The 21,527-nt window shown below is 37.5% G+C and overlaps 1 protein-coding gene across 1 annotated transcript in view; it reads right to left on the bottom strand.

Moving 5' to 3' along the window:
* LOC122792425 (protein disulfide-isomerase A6-like) overlaps positions 1–21,527 on the bottom strand; it is a 907,246-nt gene that overhangs the window by 720,027 nt on the left and 165,692 nt on the right. The window lies entirely within an intron of this gene.

The following is a 21,527-nucleotide window of genomic DNA, read 5'->3' on the forward strand; positions in this document are numbered from 1 at the left end:
AGAATACCTTTGCATAAACTTCACAATATACACATAGGTTACAGTGCTATAAATTAAAAACGTAAGTTCCATGGAACTAACAGCATACCTCTCAAACCCCCTATCATCACAAGAGAACATGTACTGAAAATGCTGTCTAAGATAAAAAAATACCTTCTCCATGGGAGCAGATAATATACAGAGCTATTTCATAAGTAGTACCAAATATGCTCTGGTGGCCATAATATGGACCCCAGCAATTATAGGCCATTCTTCCTGACAAATCTTACTTATAAGACCATGGAACATATTATAACTGACCTGATGAACTTTGACTTTAAGAACATCATTAAACTAAAATGACAGTGATTTTCTTTTGGAAAAGGTAGAACTAGTGTAATGAATCTGGTAAACTTCTTTACGAGGATAATATAGACTGTGGACAGCAGTCACACTGTCCATATGCTCAGCTTGATTTAGCCAAGGCATTAGACATCATCTTTTATGCTGACATAATTAGTTAACTAAATGCATTATATATAAATACCTATGTGGTAAGATGGCTGGTAAATTGGTTAAAAGACAGAGCCCACATGGCACATGACATAAGTAGGAGAGTCAGCATCAGGGGACATAAAGGTACGCAGTGGTGTCCCACAGGACTCAGTGCTGGAACCACTTCTTTTCTGTATTTACTTTTCTGATCTCCAGATCAAGATCTGTGGATAACTAAAACTGAATACGTCTGCAAATGTGGAGTCATTGCAAAATCCCCATTCAATGTGCAAACTCTCCAGCAAGAACTTACATGTATAAATACCTAGTGCACTGAAAATGGGTTTAAATTTAATGATAAAAGTGCAACGTTGTTGATTTTACTAGACAACCCCTTCTCCCAACATACATCATAGACAATACCGCACTTCAAAATGAAAATGTATTTAAAGACCTTGGAACTTGAGTTGATAATTCCTTCTGCTTTGATCAGCACGTAACAACAGTTGTCAGGAAATCCTTCTATTTAACTATTTGGCAAAAAAATATCACCCAGATCTAATGAGGCCATTGTCCCCTAATATTTCAGACTGATTAGACCTATTTAAGAATATAACACCCCATTTGTAATGTTCCTCACTAGACATATCAAACAAATGCAAAAACCTCAAGAGGTTCCTGACCAAGAAGATCATGGACTTAGAATCCCTAAGCTATCAAAAAAGACTAGAATCACTGTCACATCGACTCCATAAAGGAGGTCTATGCCTCAACTTCTATGAAATTAGGGACCCAGTGGTCCAGGGTCTGAAATACCTTTGCCAGTCAAACAGCCCTACAATTATGAGAACCAGAGATCTAAATCTGCTTCAGCATATTAATAAAACAAGCTGGAGAGACAGAGTCATTACTCAGTGTCTCCCTCAACTCTGGAATAAACTGTCTCTGCACATCAAGAAGTGTCAAAGACTATCCTTTTTCAACTCTGACCTGGATAATTGGATGGATATTCCTAGGCTTGACTGAAAGGGGGGTTATAGTCTAGAGAGTGAATGGGTGAAGGTCTAAAGGTCACAAAACTCATTTGCCTTAAACTTCCTATGATCCTGCAATACATTTAACTTCAAAGTGCTACAATCTCCTGCAGGAGGAAAGATGCAAAAATAATCTTTAATCAGAAATAAATAATTTGCCATAGACTTTGAATATATTAAGAAACACCAAATTCAGAAATAAATGACTTATTTCTAAAACTATATGTGCACAGTATTTCACTTGTTATGTCAGTAATATAGTGTAACAAAAACAAAAACTGATGCCTGAGGACTCACGGCCACAAGATGCGTCTTTTGGCTTTTCCCAGTTAGAGGTCGCCACAGCGGAACTCCGGTCCGCTAATGATTGGTAGTTGATTTTTACGTGCCTGGTTACCAGCCCTGACGCACGCACAACCGTAAATCACACGGCAGTGTAGCTTGAGTGCACTCAATCTGTTACTGTTCACATCCACAGGAAAATAATTTGAATGCAGTCAAATCTTTTAGCCTAATCTGGAAGCTTCTATGCAGTCCCAGTTTAACATGCATTATATGGCATTGTGTAAGGTAACGCAAGTAGATGACGTTTCAGCTGCATCTAGAGTGCAGCTCGTCTGAGTGCACACAAGAACACCAGACTATCAAAGAAAACTTAGCAATTTTACTGTTCTTCACACTGCTCCAGAAATGATAAGCTCAACATCACATCTGAAAGTACAAGTTAAAAGTCACTAGAAGGTGTACTAAGCAGCTAAAACTAAAACAGCAAGTATTGCACTGGAGGTACAAGCAGCAACCTAACAACCAGGATCACTAGAAACTGCAGAAAATGTTATAACAACTGTGGACATATTTCACAAATCTTGTAGGAAGGTTGTGGTCTTCAATACCGAACTCTACTACCCTCCAATAGTTTGTTGTAGTATATGATGCAGCTTGTATTAATCACACAGAATACTAAACAGATGTGCTGTCATATGCAGGTTCTTGCATTATGAATTTTCCTTAAATACAATGCAGACTAACCTTTGCACCATACTTCTTCAAGTCCTCTAAACACCACAAGTCATGCAATACTTATATAATAGGCATTCATTCTGGTACTCTATCCTGAAGAGATTATAGTAGAAACCTAATTATACAATGACCCCCCATTAATATTCCAAAACGTGCACGCTGATTGGTCAGTGTGCCCATTGTAAATCAGACTTATACTATTGGAAAAAGGTCCAGTCGCCCCGACATTTTCCATTAGTATAAGTCTTTTTTTTGTGTGTGTTGGACAGCAACAGAGAACGGAAGAGCTCCGTTGCTGTTATCTCGCTATGTTCAACGAGTTCAACATAGCGAGATAGCTTTAAAAAAGCAACGGAGATCTTCCTTTCTCCATTGCTTCCACACACAGCTCTGATGTACTGCGTAACCATATGCATACGCAGTACATCAGAACTGCCACAGAATACTGGACAGCTGTGGAAGGGCAGCAAAGAGGCATTAATACAATGCCATTATTTAAGAAAAGTTAAGTATTTTTTTTCTTAAATAATGCCATTGTATAATAGTAATAACCCACACATGGGTGTGGGTAATGCTGGATTTACCCATTGTTGTCTTTGTTTGGCCACTCGGGCTTCGCCCTCGTGACCAAACCACACCAACCGTGGGTAAATACAGCATTACTCACACCCAGGCGTGGGTTATTGCTTAATTATCTGTAGGTGTTTTGTTGAAAAGTTCATTTATAAGCCAATTAATGAAGAGATTCTCCTTCCTTCACAATTTTGTCAGAAAAAATATAATTAGAAAATCTCTTAAATGAAAAGAGCATAAAATCCCAAAAATATTATACGGGCACAACCTTCATGAAAATAGTCATTAGTACAGGTGTCGATGTGTGTTTTGTAACACTTTATAAGCATGCAGTTAAGTTCCTAAACATGCATAGAATCACTGAATTCAACACTGTTGAATGTATTCAACATTTTAAACAAGCAAGTCATCTGAACTTCTTATATTTGAAACTCCACCATTAAGGGAAAAAAAAGGTTTGCTGTTTTTTTCTTTTCAATTAATGTATTTGTGATTATTATGTCTTCAGTGACAGTTTAAAAATGTCATAAATTATAAAAACGTGTAAACTGTATGTACACAGCAATGTGAAAATTGCTGAAATCGTTGGAAGGTTGCATAAGCAGTTTCCAGTGGCCCTGCTAATAGCCCACTGGCCAAGTCATGGTAATAAGGACCATATCCATGGGGATCTAGGTGTTCAAACATCCACCGAGTGACTGAGAATGCAATAAGTCTTCCAGGTTATAAAAGTTCAACAAAGCAATACACTAGTTAACACATGCAATATATAAGACAGTGATCTCACCAAAGAATCAGTAAAACTGCCACCTATGAAAAACAAAGCAGCACTGTAAATCAATGCAGCATGATTTTATCTCTAAGCTATTCACACACACACACACACATAAGGACTCTATCAGCTCAATCCCTGGCTATGCGCATTAAATTAAAAACAAGTCACCAGTCTTTTTATTAGTGTCGATGGTAGAAGAGATCCTATTCACCACATACATTATTCACAAGGCGTTGCAAGCAGTTTAAGGAAATAAATTACAGAAATAACAGTAAGAATTTTGTATCTGCTTTAAGTAGCAAGTGCTATGGGACTTCACTCATAGGATTCGGGTGGGTTGAGGAAAACAAAATTGCCAGGCAAAAATGTGAGTAGCACCTTTTGTCGCTCAAACATTCAATAATGCAACTGTGATTAATGGGGCAGGTATACTAAAACTGAAACTGAAGTATCTTAGAGAATTCTCTTTAGTCTGACCTACAGAAATCTTGAGTTAGTATACACCAATGGTACGGGTATGAAAGATGTGCCGAGTTAACCCCCTGAAAATGTTTTAAGCTGTTTCAATAAGTTTTGATTTTCACTGCTTAATTCAGAGTTCACAATTTTGTTATCATGCTTTTTTAGTGTGGTATGATACCGTCTTGCACTTCTATCATGCAGCCAAGGAGGAGTCAAAGAAGGAAAATACTTAATATCCTATAAAATAAAAACAATTCACATGGTCCTGCTTATAGATACATAGCCAAGACAAAACACAAGTGCTACATTTTAGATTGCAAGGTACTGTTACACAGTGGCATTTAGTAGTAGTTAGTACCAGGTTGTTTATTTGTGCAACCTCTAGCTGAATTGATTAGTAAACATTTAAATAAACAAAGTTTGCATTCAGATATATGCTTAATAGACTGCGCAGTGATATTGCATATTATTATAACTGGATGCATGTTATTGTAGGACCAGACTAATGACATTAAAGCATGCTCTTTGGAACATATTGGGTATTAATGAAGACCAATGATTAATTGTACATACAGGGATGTTGTTACTGATGGAAAATGAAAGAGTCTCAAACATTGCTGTACTGTTTCTACCACATAGCAAAACACTTAGATTGACTTATGGGCATAGATGCAGCAATGTAACAGCAAAGAGCATGTGTGAAGCTGCCATCATGCCTGATCATGTCTTCCCGAAACAGAGAAAATATTATATTTAATAGAAAGAACCTCTTCTTCTTTTGCTTATGCGGTTGCACCTTTATATTGTCCCTCGCCATTTGCCTAGGAGTCTGCTTCAGAATTCTGCAGCTGTGTACATAACATGCTGTTTTATTACATTGCTCATAGTAAGTCTTGTCTCTCTACAAAACGCTGATCTTCCATATTTTATTTATTTAATTTATTTATTCTTTCTAAATGTATTCAGTGTGGTACTGGAGTAAAGAAACTTATTTAAAATGTGATGTATGTTTTCTTTCTTGTTTCAGACTGTTAGAATGTTTGTGGAGCTATATTTAAACTATATGAAATCTGTAATATTTGTGTTTCTGTGGCATAATAACATGGACATCCCCATGACCTTTCTTTATGAAAGTAAAAAAGGAAATAAAAGGAAAAGAAAATTCATGGTTTGTATTTGAAATGTAAAGTATAATGTCATACTTTCCCGAGTCAGACAACCAACAGCCATAAAAATGCAAGTAAAAGACTTTTCAAATGTATTGGCAACTAGAGTTCGGAAAGCAGTCTTTAGTATGCAAATTCATTACTTCAAGAATGTGGCAGATCCTGTTTTTCAATATGTAAAGACAAATGATACAATTATCCCTGGTTTCTGTGGGACAGGACTAATAAACTAAAATATCAGTTTAAAGCTGAAACTAGTATAACATCAGCCCTGCTTGGAGAAATATTGCCAATATCTCTATTAGCTGCTGTTTGCAATCTATCTTTTAGGTGTTTAAGTAACAGCATAGCTAAGGTTAAAGTACTCTTTAAACTTGTGTCAGAGAGATTTACTATTAGCTAGGTTCTTCTTTATTCCATTTGTACAACTAATTGTTAATTTTATATTCTGTACTCAACTGCCTATACCACTGTATTTTTAATTTGTATCACCATTGTCTTGACACCTTTCCACAGTAAAGTTTTTTTTTTTCATTTTTAAGATTTTTGGATGATATTTATTTACTTATTTATGATTTAGAGGTTGAAATGTATTATCTAAGGAGAGGGTATTATTTATCACTGTATGTTGTTAAACTGTGGTTTCCACCTTTAAACACCTGGGTCAATGCTCTACCCAGTTAACAAATAGTAAACAAAATATAATAATTGACAAGGTCACTCTATATATTAGAATGCTGTGTTTATTACTATATTAATTTCTACAGATGAAAGCATGGGACAAGTAAATGGTGCGTTTGGTCCTTATAGCCATATTTAGAGTGGTGGCAATACAACCTTACCAAAGAAAGCTAGGGGAATTGGTCTACCAGCCTTTTCATGGAAGTGTATGTGTGTGCCTGTGTGTATATATCATCAGCAGCATCAACCCTTTTTTTCCCCATTTGTCTACATGGATTTGGGGTGTCACATCAAGTGACCCATCATACCTTCACACCTTCACACCAAATCCATCCAGTCCCCATCTCCTAATTCTTGTTCCCTTATCACTTATCTTGAAATACATTTTTACCACAAATATAAGATGGTGATTCTTGAACTTGATATACTCTATTAGTATATAATATTTCCCTGTCATGTTTTACCAGATGATTGATCTTTGTCTCATTATACTTCTATGTAAATTGACTTTTTTACTAACCTTGTAAATGTACAACGTCTACTTTTTTATACTTTTTGTAACTTGTATTGATATAACCTGTATTTCTTTATATAACTTGTTTTGATATTTTGTGTTTGAAGATTATGATTGGAGCTTTTCTCCTCGGGCCTCTACTGAAAAAGGATCTGCATCCAGTTGGACCAGCCCGGTTAACAAATGTAAAATAAATAAAATAAATAAATAAAAAAGTGTCACCGTCTCTCTTGATTCAGTGTCAGTCTCCTACTTTCTTCAACAGTCATGTCTGACTGGTGCAGCACTACCCTCATTCAATCTATCCATCTCTTTGCAGGATGCCCTTGTTTCCTATTGCCTTCTTCCTGTTTGTCCCAAATCCTTACCAGATTATCTTCTGCCTTCTTGTACATGTGCCTGATTCTTTGATTCACCGAAAAATGTTGCCTTTGACCTTCTCTGCAACTAGAGATACTTGGGCTTCTATTGTGATGTCCTCATTTCTTCATCTGTCCCACAGCAATCATCCTACCTCATACCCCAAGCACTTAATTTCCATCACCTCTAGCTTCCTCATCTGCTCTGCCTTTACTTTCCAGGTTTCTGTACCATACAGTAATAATGGCCACACCAATATTTTGTACATCTTACTTTTCAGCTTCTTTGGCATTCCTCTATTATACACTGGCCTCAAACAGATGCCCTATGCAGCTCGATTGAAGAAACTCCAGCTGTACTCGGTTGCATATCGCCTGCTCAGAGGTGATCTCTTCCTGACATACAAGGCCATGTCCAACCCAGAATTGATGGACATGCTCCACCTAAAGAAAATCTTATCCTCTCGAGCCACACGCTCTAGGGATCTAAACCTCACCAGAACAATAAACAGGATGTGCTGGAGGGATAGATTCCTGTCCTAGAGACTTCCCATGCTTTGGAACAAGATTCCAATCTACATTAGGCAGAGCTCCTCGCTAGCACTCTTCAAGAGAAACCTTGACGAGTGGATGGGAAACAAAGTTTACCCCGGGGATCACTTCAGTGGCTCTGCTGGACAGAGGCACAGGGAACTAATCTAAGGGTGCAGTGAAAGCCAACACATTCTGGCTATGCTTATAAATGCCTTTGGGCAGATAGCCTAGTACCTACCTGTCTACCTATGAACACTACCCCTGACACTCTTTGGCTGCAGCCCTTCTGATTCTAGCTTTGACTTCCTCATTCAGAATTCCCTTGTCCTCAGCCACCTTCCCAGATACTTGAAGTTGCTAACTTGCTCCACTATTTCACTATCTCATTGTTCAGCTTCTCCTGATTCTGCTTATTTATTGACATTACAACTGCATTGTCTGCACTCAATTTCATGCTTTGTGCCTTCAGTTTTACATTCCATTCCCCTATCATTTGTTGAAGTTCTTTGTCAGAGTCTGCCTGTAATGCCACATTGTCTGCATATAGCAGTTTTATTGATTTGTCCTTGTCGACCTGTTTACTAATGTAGTCCATCACCAGTATGAGTCGCGGCAGGCTCAGAGCTGAATATAATAATTTATTTGAAAGGCAGTTACCATGGGTAAGAGGAATTACAAGACACTGAGGCTCACTGAGATAGTGATGAGAATTTGGCCTTGATTACAACACCAGCATCAGCTCTGTAAGTGGTCAGCGTGTAGTCCTAGTCTGATTGTGCATTTTGAAAGCCTATACCCAGGGCAGCAATGCATATTTCCTTTATGCTTTTGCTGCCAAGTTACATATGGTGAATTGGTTATCAAATTATATTTGTTTGTACTTTTTTCCACTTTAACTTATTGAGTACTAGTGTTGTGACCCAGAAGGCCATTCCTCTGGTAGCCAGCACATCTATTTCCACAGCAGAGTATAGTAGATCCAAGGTCCCTGTCCCTGTCACACATGGGTAGTCCACTGTTCAGCAGTGGTTGGATTCAAACCCCAATCACTGCAGACTGGTCATCACATATTGGTCTTAGTGGTGTCTCCTGTCACATTCAGTATCAGATTGTATTTGATTCCACTGTCAAGACGGGCCAAAGTACTGCAAGACATAAATGTCATTAGACTCAGTAATCCCTCCTAGCTTTGGTAGAATAAACTCTAAGGCTGTTTATAGTATGTTATATTGCCTTATGCCAAAAAGTAATAAATAGCCACTAGGGCTTTGCACTGTTCATTCATCTCACTAAAACCAAGTAGTCTCAGTGACTTCTTGGGCAGGTCACTGTGGAGAATTTAGACAGATAGGTATAAAGAATCATTATGGCAGAGCTTAGAAATATTGTGGTATTCATTCATCACTGACTGTGTGTGATCATCAGAGAAAGGTGTGAGTGAAGTAAAGCCCAGAATGAATAAATCCCACTAAAGCCTGTACTCAGATGTCATGGATTGTTGTTATCATGCAGCTGTATAATCCATACACATATAAAATAAGGATCAATATGTGTGCTGTTTGTTGTTTTTAAATATAGTTTGGGCTGCATGGAACTGTGCTATAGATAGTTTCATGAGGAAAATTAACAGCAAAATTATATGTTTAAATAAAATATTTAAAACATAAATAAGGGATGTGATATAATTAGGTAATTCATCATAGGTTCATAGGAGGTTACTAGGCTAGTGGCCCTGCAGCCTTTACAAGCCCTGCCATGTTAATCCCAAGTATCCCCATTTGTTCTTTTTAGGTAGTAAAGAATGAATTTATTACAGAGTGGGTGCCACCCAGGGGTGAATTTGCAGTCTCCAATTCAATTATCTAGGTTGTGTTTGAATAGTGTCAGCAAGGAGCTCTATTTTACATTAATAGGAAGTCTATTCCAGAGAAGTGCACTCTCTGGGAGACGTATCTGTCTCTACAGCATGTTCTGTTAATGTCACAAGCTAGGTTGAGATCCAAAGAACGAGCGACTCTTGTGCCATCTGATTTGCAGATGTGCAGCATTTACTTTAGGGAAGGGTTGGAGATTGCCCTATAGGCCGGGCACAAGTCACCTCTCAGCAGCCTATAAGATACAGACTAAAGCGACAGGGCTTTCAGCTTGTCCATATAAGTCATGTTTGGAGTCACTGTGTTTTCTTAGTGAGAAACCTCTGAGGTCTCTCCAGTTGCTGCAGGTGTCTGGTGAGGTACATGCAAAAGGGTGCATTATACTCTATTAGTGGTCTGATGAAGGTCGAGTACAGTGGAACTATAACATCAGTTATGTACTGGTATACATACTGGCAAAGAAAAGTACATATGTCTGAACTAACAGTTCCATAGAGTCAAACACAACCTGGCATTATAGGAAAGCAATAATAAAACCATCAGCATACTGCCAGCATTGGTAGCATCTCAGGTATATTTTCTGTAAGCGGCTTTTTGTCTGGATATATTTCTATTGTTACTAAACAGTAGTTTATCACATTGTCTCAGCATATCTTTGTTTACAGCTGTCTTATGTTCATCTCTTCTGTTTCTTTTTCACAGATATATGAATGATGGTCAGTTCATATGGGATGGTAGTCAGGTGAAACAGACTGGTGGTCAGGTCAGGGCCAGAGTTTGCATTTTGGGAGCACCTAGCAAATATCAAGTTGGGAGTCCCTGGACACTTTCAGTCTAAGTATCATGTTTCACTTCCACCCTTTCTAAGCAACCTTTTAGTTCCTGCAGCAAAGTTTTAGGAATAGTATGAAAATACAGAACTGTCGCTACAATTATCTTACAATTTGACAGGCCTGTGCGTCACACTACTTTGGTCCATTTCAAACAGGAACATTGGCAGTGACTAGCATTTAGCTGCAGTGATGAAACATCACAACAACTCTATGTACAGGGCTGGCATGAGGTGAAATAATGCCCGATGCAATGGTGACCATGGCACCCATCCCCAACTGCTTACTGTTTCACCTCCCCTGCACATATCCTCTAGTGTTACCTTGTTCTCTACCCATTCTGGGCTCCACACACCATGCAAATTATTTTTATTTACCTTTTCTCACATTTTATTTATTTATTTATTTGTTTTTATTTTACATTTGTTGGCTGGGCTAGTCTAGCTGGATACATGTCCATTTTCAGTAGAGGCCCAGGGAGATAAGCTCCAAGCATTAGTAAATTACAAAAAAGATTACAATACTTAAAAAATGACTAAATTTAAATACAAAGAAATTAAAAATGATTTAAGAGAATCAAAAATTGTTTCTGTGAATAATAGCTTGCAGGCTGTGCAAGGTTTAAAATACAATTGAGTACAAGGACATTCAGTATTCTGAAAATAATGATTAGTAGGTCTGAGAAAGAGAAAGAGAGAGAGCAGAAGAAGGCAAGAATCACAAGGGCTAGAATAAGGTTAGATTCTATTGATTAAAGCTGTAGAGGGGACAAAGGTTAGAAGGAAGGGGTATAGAAAAAAGAGCATTAAGGGGAAAAAGGTAGGGTTTACTCTTTTTGCTTTACTCTTCAACTTTTTTAAAGAAGCCATGGCCCTATCTATGGTCTGAAGTGTATTAATGATGGCTTGAACATAAACTGTGATTAAGAAAAGAAATTCAGTGTTGCTGTTCCAGTTTACTTTCCTTCCATCCTTTCAATACACTTTACCTGGCCAAGTTAGCATAGTAGTAACTGTGTAGGAAATAAGTTAAAGCCAGGGCTCTGAGAGCCATCATGCCCCCAGACGTCATAGGGTTAATGATGCTTTGAGCAGCATTTTATAGCATTTTCACAAGCTTTTGATCCTGTGATGACCTGAGCAAAAATCATGAGTAAAGAATTTCAATCTTATTTTTTTTTCGGAGAAGGCACAAATGGTGGCCAAAGATTAATGTTCAAAACTGAAAATGTTAGCTCACAATAAACTAACAAGACAAATGTTTGATACATAAATCCTATATGGGAATATTGCCTGACCCCCTATCCTGCTCCCAAAAAAAGCACCCATTACTGTTTGTGCAGCTGTCTGGTGTTGATTGGGATGAAAACAGAGTTTCAAAGGGCCACAAGTGACTGCCACCATACATACATATACATAGCATGTCTCCACAATCCTCAACCATGCCCTGAAAGACAGCCACCAGTATACTTGCTTGATATGTAATTGTGATGAAAGTGGAAAAAATAATGATCAGAGTAATGTATTCCAACTACCTGCTCTTAGACAGTAACAATGGCTCTTAGAAGCTATAGTAACCTTCTTTGCTTACCTCTGAGATCTATGAGAAAAGCACAAGAAACAATAACTACACTGTCCCCCAGCCCCAACACAAGCTATGATGAAATTTTGGGCACATCTTTGAGGTTTTATTGTGAGGAAAATTAAATAAGTAATGATCACACTATACACAGCTTCACACACAAACTACAGCAACCTTCTGTACATACCTCTGACCTGGCTGGTTTTAAAATGGGTGCAACAGATGAGGGAAGGGCCACCATTAAGTTGATCTCAAAATTAAATTTTACAGTCTGGGGTATGGGGTCCACCAGATCCAAAGAAGCTCTAAGGTCTGAATGTTCCATTATATATTTTACGCCTTATTTTCGAAAGATAATTACATGTTTAGTAAATTTTTTACTGTTACCCAGAAGAGTTGTGTTTATGCTCAGCATTACTGTATGTGCATACAGATAAAAATCAGTGATAAGTGATATTTTATACACACACACACACACACACACACACACACACACACACACACACACACACACACACACACACACACTCACGCACACACACATGCACACACACATGCATACACAATGCATGTTCATCTTCAGAGAAACAGGAGGAATGCAAGTTCAGCTACTGGATTACTTTGATGTGCTAGAGGAAACCAGAGTGCATGGAAAGACACATGCATACAAGGAGGGTATGTAAACTCCTCAAAAAGCCACAGCCAAGAAGTAAACCAAAGCAAAATATTGTGAAATGGCAATGCTACCTACCATGCCATTGTGGCAATAAACAGTTGTTTTCTCATACCTCCTGTTCCAGCAAAACCACCTATGATAGCCACCTATCATTTGCAAGGTCTGTGTTTATGATGGTAAGTGAAAGAAATTCTGGCCAGTTTGTTACTCTTAAATGCATATAACAATCCTCCCATACGCAAGCATAATGGCAGTGCCAATAATGTTTGTGGTAGAAAGTGAAAGAAATTATAGCCGTCTTGTTACTCTTATATGACACCCCCCACACACACACACATACAATCATAAGCCAAAGCAATTATAAATTTACACTGATTTTAGCAAATAGCAATACATTGTGAGGGACTAGTACTGCCACACCAGATCAGTGACTGTTTAGCAGTGGTCAGATCAGTGGTCAGGACTAATGCATACCTGTCACTGCTGTTGACTTCACAGAATATCCTAAGTTTGCCTCATATTTTTGTCTCATCCCTCATAAAATAAAAATGCTGGTGAATCATTCACTATTGCAGATAGTCAATGCCAGACATTCGAGTTTCATACTTCTTATTGCCACCCTCCAAAAAAAAACTGAATACTTAAAAGTTTCTGATCTCGATCCTTTATGCTACCATTACTATTGGCTTTGTCCAGAATTCTTAAGCAAGTAAATTGAGAGTTATAGTATAGTATATTAACTCCCTCAGATAGAAAACCAATCCTGAAGATTGACAGAATGTGTTCTTCCTAAAATCGTAGGTAAGCACTGAGATCAGCCACTCTGGGCTGCCAGTCCCTGGTTCTTACCTCGCTCATTTAGTGATTAGTGACTTCATTCTAATAGGGTAATAGCACAACCCTGTTCAGGATCAAACACATAATCTGAGAATAAATAATTGTTTTCCTTATTATGCCACAACCAGCAGCAGACTTTTGTGGGACCCCCCACATATTCAAGGATGATTGGAGGGACCCACACAATTGCAGGTATCATGGATGCCTAATGCCAGCAATTATGATAGTTTTAGTGGAGAGAATACTTACCAGCAGCATTTAACTAAGTCAAAGGCACTATGACAGTAGCAAAAAACACTTCATGAAATTATGAATTCTCCTACTTGACAAAACACTGTTCCTAGAACCAGAAATATCTTTCAGTTTTAAAGAAGTGGTGCAAATCTCAAAGATACTTCATCCTAAAAGTTACTATTAACCACCCGCTTTATTAAGTACACAAGATTGCTGTACTAGCTTCTGTTGGTTTGACAACCATGTCACAAAATATCAGAATAAGATAACTTGCTGTGGTTGGGGGCCCCCAGGACTAGGGGGCTCCCAGCAACTGCTGGCTTCACTGGTGCCTAAAGCCGGCTATGGGGCAGGTTATACAGAATGTTGGTCAGAGTGTACAGATTGGTGGTCAGGTTGTACACCTAATACACAAGTGCACAGATTGGAGTTCAGGCTTCCCACAGTAGTGTTCACATGGCACTTCCTGTGCAATGACTATCCTTGCCAAAGACATGCACACTACATACCTCTCAACTGTCCAGATGTTTGCAGAACATCTAGCTTGTTCCTCATATTTTTGGTCTGTTTCTCATAAAATTTGTGGTTTTCTGGTAAATCATTGAAGATGAAAGACCCTAAATAAAGACCTAGGTTAGACTTTCAGACATCATAGCCTACAGTAAATGCATGCAAACACAAATCCTATTATTCTAGCAACTTTCTAAGTTTATAGGATCAATGTTTAAAATCTGTTTCTATTTTTGGGCCTTTGTCCCTTCATTATTTTAAGCTTTATCCAGAATTTTTGCACTAACAAGTTGAGAGGTATGCTACACTGTATGTCATCATTTTACAGAACCATAAAGTATTTATTAGAAATTATTACACAGGATAAATAGCCTATGTTTTATAACAAAGGGTACAATCGATTATGGCTGTAGCTAATATGGGAAGTTCAAGGAACTTAACACAGCACTGGCACAAGACACTTACATTAACTGGCTTTGGTTATTTTGAAGTTTTTTTAGACTGTGGCATTCCATGCAGATGGCAGGCAGATATCTGGCATTCAATCAGTTAAGTTAGCAGAGCAGAACTGGTGACATATGAAGCTGTAATAGTGTTTTCTATAGATGAATATGATTAGGTCACCAATTGTAATGAGAATATTAGGTGTCTAAGACATGAGTGCCACGAAATTCACCTCGAGTACAAACACATAAATCTTCATTACAATCGGATAGCTGATTATAATTCTTTATAGCACTTGAAGATTTAACTTCTACATGTAATATCAGTTAGTGAATAATTAGATTACAAAAATGTGATATGTTGTATCAGCTTTGAAACTTGGCAAACCAGTGGGGAAGAGGTTGACATGTTATGTATTCCCTGTATAAGAGAAGCAGTTGTAATTAAAGTACTTGGTGTACTTTAGCAGACAGCAGGCAGAAACAGGAGTCGAAACAAAGCCATTTCATACCATGCTACTGCTGTTTTCTTCAGCACTGTCTGCTTTTAGCGCAGACTCAGTGTTAACCGCACCTAGCGGTGATTACTAATCATCTATGCTTTGTTAATACTGGGTCTCACTCTCTAGTAGCACTTAACCAGGATATTGTTTACCATTTTTTACTTTAATCATGGCACTCCATGTACTACATATTAGTTACTACTTGCAGTGTGCCAGACATGGGTCAATTCTCTTTATGTCAGCTGATTGTACTTTGAACGTTTCACTTTAGGGAGGTGGCTACTGCAGATTATACAATGACCCCCCATTAATATTCCAAAACGTGCACGCTGATTGGTCAGCATGCACGTTGTAAATCAGACTCATACTAATGGAAAAAGGACCGGTTGCCCGGACTTTTTCCATTAGTAGGTCTGTTTTATTTTTTTTTTTTTTTGTTGGACAGTCACGGAGAATGGAAGAGCTCCGTTGCTGTTATCTCGCTATGTTAAATGAGTTTAACATAGCGAGCTATCTTTAAAAAAGCAACAGAGATGTTCCTTTCTCCGTTGCTTTTTCTAAAGCTGTCTCACTATGTTAAATGAGTTTAATATAGCGAGACACGTTTTTAAAAGCAACGGAGATCTTCCTTTCTCCGTTGCTTCCACACACAGTTCTGATGTACTGCGTAAGCATACGTATGCGCAGTACATCAGAACTGCTGCAGAATACTGGACAGCTGCAGAAGGGCAGCAAGGAGGCATTATACAATGCTATTATTTAAGAAAAGTAAGTATTTTTTTTCTTAAATAATGTCATTGTATAATAGCAATAACCACCGGTGTGGGTAATGCTGGATTTACTCACGGTTGGTGTGGTTTGGTCATGTCGGCGAAGCCCGAGTGGTCAAACAAAGACAACCATGGGTAAATCCAGCATTACCCACACCCAGGCGTGGGTTATTGCTTAAATATACTCATGGATGGAATGTTCAGAACCCAATCAAATATTTGAATGTTCGCACTTTACATACAATTTAGTGATATTGTATGTAGTTAAAATGAAGGTGTCTATTATCCCATGTATTGCCTATAATAATATTTCTTCTATGTTGCATATTCTCCTCAGTAGTTGTATTTCTTACAGATCTATTCTTATAGCTGCACTGGCTGAAACAGTGCACCCTAAGTATAGCAAAGTCATTAAGGGTGATATCTCCATTCACAGTTCTAAAGCATTCCATATACCTTCTACTGTTTTAAATCCCAAACTCCAGGTTTCTTAACTTAATGCATTTTTGCAGCCTGTTTGTAAGAGCACTTGTAGTCTGGGGGGGGGGCATTGTAAATGTATGGTTGGAATACGTTGTGTGACTAATGGCACCACAGCAAAGGCTGTTTGAACAAGACCATTTAATCAGTAGTACATTTGGCAGAATGAAAGAACATTAAATCCCAGACTTCAGTCAATGTGACAAAGGATCTTTTTGCTGGAGCTAATGCCACAGCCCCAAAATATCGCACAAAGTAAAATGTATGGCTATAAATGTAAGGCAGTGTGGCAGTCACATGAGGGATGGGCAGAAGCATTGTGAGTAATGGTGAATAATGGTGTGAGGCTGTGGGGGAGGGGGCAAGGCTCTATAGCCTAGCAAAAGAAATGACTTAGTAAAAGAAAGAAGATGACTGATCATGTATCTTAAATTAAGCTATCCAAGTGTGTTCTATTCAGTTAATTCCGGTAGTTTTTGTTGTATTAAACTCACCTCGCAGGATCTGAATAATCCGCATTTTTTTTCTTTATGTTTTTCACTTCTATGGCATACCTTCTGCAAATTCAGTGAGTGCTGATCCCATGTCATCAACTCTTACAATTTTCGTTTTCTAAGAGAAGACAATATTCTCTACCATTTATTTGTTAAAGTTAGAAACTCAAACTTTTTCACTGAGACCTGGAAGAAAGAACATTTTGCTGCAGGTTAACATATGAAAGTTTTTTTCTCATTTTTCAGAGAGAAACCTAAAATGGTTAAAGTTTACTATCAAAATTCTGCAATGCACGCAATCAAATACTGGTTGGTCGAATGCGTGGTTTCTAAGTTGTCGTAATGTTGACCTGAAAGTGGTCGTATATACTTTCACTAATATAAAATGGAGATTGGGGTACAGCATGGATCAGGTAGTTTACCCTTTTCCTCAGTGTCATGTTTATCACGTTCGGCATTCCGGCAACTTTTATTTTCATTTTCAACTTGTTATTTCAATCGTTTAATGAAAAACTGTTCTGCCTTTTGGAATTTTGATGGTAAGCCATGGTTACAGAATATCCTAGTTAAGTGCTACTAGAGATTGTAGAATAATGTTGGGTCTCAAAGAAGTTACTGCTTATTCAGAAAAAAATCAATTTTTACTAAGAAATCAACAATATGTCTGTTTTCTGTGTTGTCACGCTGCTGGGAAATGTATGAGAATTCCTATGCAAGCTGCTTTGTCATATTTATTCCTATATTTTTCAAATATAACTTGAAATTTCCCGAAACAATGAAAAATATTTGCAAGATAAATGAGGAAATTAGAACATTTTACTTATATGCCCACTGATAAATTACTAACTCCTAATATATAGCAATGTAATAACAGCATAAGCATTTGTATTGAATTGACATATGAAAGTAGTTCTACACTGACTACGGGAACTATAGGATCTGTCATGATATCTGAAACACATTTTCACTGAAATTCATCCTAGGAGAACATTTTAAAGCATTCATGGCAAAGGTGTAAGGGAATTTTTTTTCGTGATGGTTAGGAAAAAAGCTGCTGGTTAAGCAATAACTACCCATTATCCAATAGTTAGAAGAGTGGATATAGTGTGCCAAGCAGTCATAAATTCCCAGACTATTCTTCAAATTTAAAAATGATTATAAAAGCTTGAAACAATCTTATCTGGTAGAATCATCTTCTGTTTGTAACAGGAAGTCTGACACCCTTTGTACTAAAAATAATTATTCTACTGAATCATCTAAAATCTTATGTTCAAACGGTATCTTTCTGTTCTCTCACAACTAACTCATTCGCCAAAAAGATAATATCCTATTCAGCTTCAGTAATTATGATGAGGTATTTCATAGTCATCTATAATTCCTTCAAATTACACGTTAACCTCTCTTTGCCTGTCTTTTTGTGGCTTGTCATGTGACCCCGGCACCATTTTAATTACTTCAAAATTACCTACCACCATGGTATATATGGTATATGTTTCTATCAAGCTGGGGCCTCCAGAATTGTGTACAATATTTCAAACTATGGCTCACTATCTCATTCTTCTTATCTCATAAAGAATTATCCCAAAAGTCCTTTTTTGCTTTCACACTTTGGATGATTATTCTTCAGATCATCTGAGGACAGCCCACCTTCAAGTTGTACTTTTGTTAAAGTTAATACTTCCTGTAACTATGTATGGTATTCTCTCCCTTTTTCTCTCTCTGTCTCACTTATTTTATCTTGTCCGATACATTATTTTGCATTTTTATATAACCTTAAAGCTGAAAGAATTTGCCCATTGCACACATTTACTAATACAAGTCTGTAAAAGATGTTTAACAGAAACTACTACAAACCTGGATACAAACCATTGTATGAATCATTCAGATTACATAAGGCCTGGTTCTTCTTCAAGGTTGTATGGTGGACATAATGCAGTAGTGAAACTAGTGGCGTACCTTTCCGCTATCCCTAGGGACAGCCTTCAATTTGTCTTAAAATTTTGCTCTCTCCCTCCTAATACTGGAACGTTTTGAGAAGTTTTAGGCTAATAGTACCACTATTTAAAAATGTCCATAATTTGGGGACTTTTCCTATTTAATGATTTGTCTCTACTGCAGGTAAAGACAGAGAGGTACGTCTAGTGGAACCATTACTTTTTCACATAGAAAGTCCTTTCTATACTGCTATAAAATGGAACTGAACATTCAAATATAAGCTGTAAAGCTATCAAGTTAGGATGAGCAGAAAGCTTAGTTGCACCTCAGGCTGCGTAGAAGGTACAGCACTGTATTAGGAATTACACTTCTTGGAGTGCAACAGGAATCCTCGGCAAGCATTAACTGACAGTCACAGATAAGAACAAATAGGCACCCAAAAGAGCTAAGTGAACCAGTGAGGAAGGATTAACAAAACCAGGAATACTCATCTTATAACAGAAACTGTTAGTACCTGCTACATTTAAATGCAAGAAAAGTGAAAAAATCAATCTAGAACATTCCTCTAACAAAAATAAGATCCATTGGTAGTTGTACTGAGATATAATGACTGAAGGTGAAATTCTTGGTTATTGATGAATGGATACTAAATTGAAAGGGAAGGCTAAACTACATCATAAAATGGAATGCAGAGTACACTGTGAGGGTAGAATCCTGTCACAACTCTCAGTTCCATCCTGCTGAGAGTTTGGCAGCATAGTCACTTTATGGTTAAAATCTCTGTCTCTCAAGTCTAATGTCTAGGGGTCAGTTCTGCATTCTGGTCACTGCCTGTGTAGAATTTGTATGTTCTCCCCATGTCTGCACGACTTTCCTCTCAGTACTCTGGTTTCCTTCCACCCTGAAAAAGCATGCTGGTTGATTGGTTACTCTAAACCGACCATATATATTGCACCTCCTTTATTCTTTTGTTCACATAATGAGAGAAAAAGGTCAGAGATGAACTGATTCACTTACTTGATTAAAAAATGAATATATTAAAAAAAGTTTAAAAAAATACCAGTAAAACAAACGTTAAATTATCAATGACTACTGAGGCAGGGATATTGGTACTGTATATGCACTCACTTATACAGTATGTAGATGCAGATGATCTGACTTTAATCTGTTCTGCCCGTAAATATCCACCTTACAGCAACTCACCCAGGCATCTTTTAGCTCCGTGGAAAAATGAATCACTAATAACCAGCTCAACCTTAACTCCAATAAGACTAAATTACTCCTCTTTACCCCCAATAAATCTAAAACCTCTCCACCCTCCTTTTCTATCATTTCTAAAAATGGCACTGTGATATATCCCTCTGTCCACACCAAACTCTTTGGTGTAGAAATAGTTAAAAATCTTCACTTTGATGTCCACATTTCACAAACCATCAAAAAGGTTCATAAAAAAATGGGAACTCTATATAGACATAAAAAAACTCCCTAACTGTTCAAGCAAGGATCACCCTAGCCCAATCTCACCTATTGTCTACACTATTGTATGCAGCGCCAATCCTGACCCAGGTCAGAAAACAGGACCTTGACAAGCTAGAATCTGACTACAATAAAACTGCAAAGTTTGCAAACAACTCCACATTCAGATCCCATCATTGTCTGGCTCTAAAAGAGCTACAATGGTTAGAACTCCTGCAGTTACTTAGCTATCACCAGCTAATCATCACCTACAACACTCTAAAATATCCAAACAAACCCCCAGCATTAAAACAACTTCTAACCTATTACATGGCAAATCGTCCTCTCTGCTCTACCAACAAATCCCTCGTCTGTATCTCTAGGGCAAATAACACTGCTGGGAAAGGGTTATTCTTTCATATCATAGCAAGTAAATGGAATAACATCCCACAATCCGTGACTTCTTCACCCACTATCCTACAATTCAAAAATTCTCTTAAGTCACATCTTATGAACTCCTGGCTATGCCCATGTATGACATACACTTTCTTCTACCACTTTATACCTCTAGAATTTTTCTTCCTACATTTTGCTACTGTAAATTACACTTGATTGCATTTTTAGCATTATTTCTTATGTTAAAATATGTTTGCTTGCAGCATACCCACTGTTGAAATGCATCTCCATGTTATATTGTATCTGCCTTACATAAGATTTACAACAGTTGACTTATTTCTATGTAATAGTTGTTTTTGTAACCTACTTATGTCAGACTATTATTGTAAGTGAATGTGGAGCTTTTCTCCTCAGGCCTCCGCTGTAAATGGACCTTGTCCAGTTAGACTTTCCTGGTTAACAAATTTAAAATAAAATAAAATAAATAAATAAATAAAATAAAGTATACAATATCAATGTACATTTTAAACACACTAACATAACTCTACATATGCATTGTGTGAGAGTGTGAGTGTGTGTGTGTGTGTGTGTGTGTGTGTGTGTGTGTGTGTGTGTGTGTGTGTGTGTGTGTGTGTGTGTGTGTGTGTCCTTATAAAGTGCATGCACACGTGTGTTTCCAATCATAGTTATTCTTGCAATGAGAAGGCTGTCATTTTTGAATATAACCCTTTACAGTGCCGGCTGTTTGTAACCAACATCCCAAGCAGTTGTAGTTTTCATTCATCATAGCTATGAATAATTAATGAAAATTAAAATAATGCCCATTATCTGTATATAAATGTGGAGCTAAACAGAAGTTTTTTGTAAGCAAATTTGAAATGTAATAATGACATGGTGACTGACATTTTGTTTTTTAC

The sequence above is a fragment of the Protopterus annectens genome, chromosome 1.part2, assembly GCF_019279795.1.
Source record: "Protopterus annectens isolate FY-2018-M chromosome 1.part2, PAN1.0, whole genome shotgun sequence".
NCBI classification, from domain to species: Eukaryota; Metazoa; Chordata; order Ceratodontiformes; family Protopteridae; genus Protopterus; species Protopterus annectens.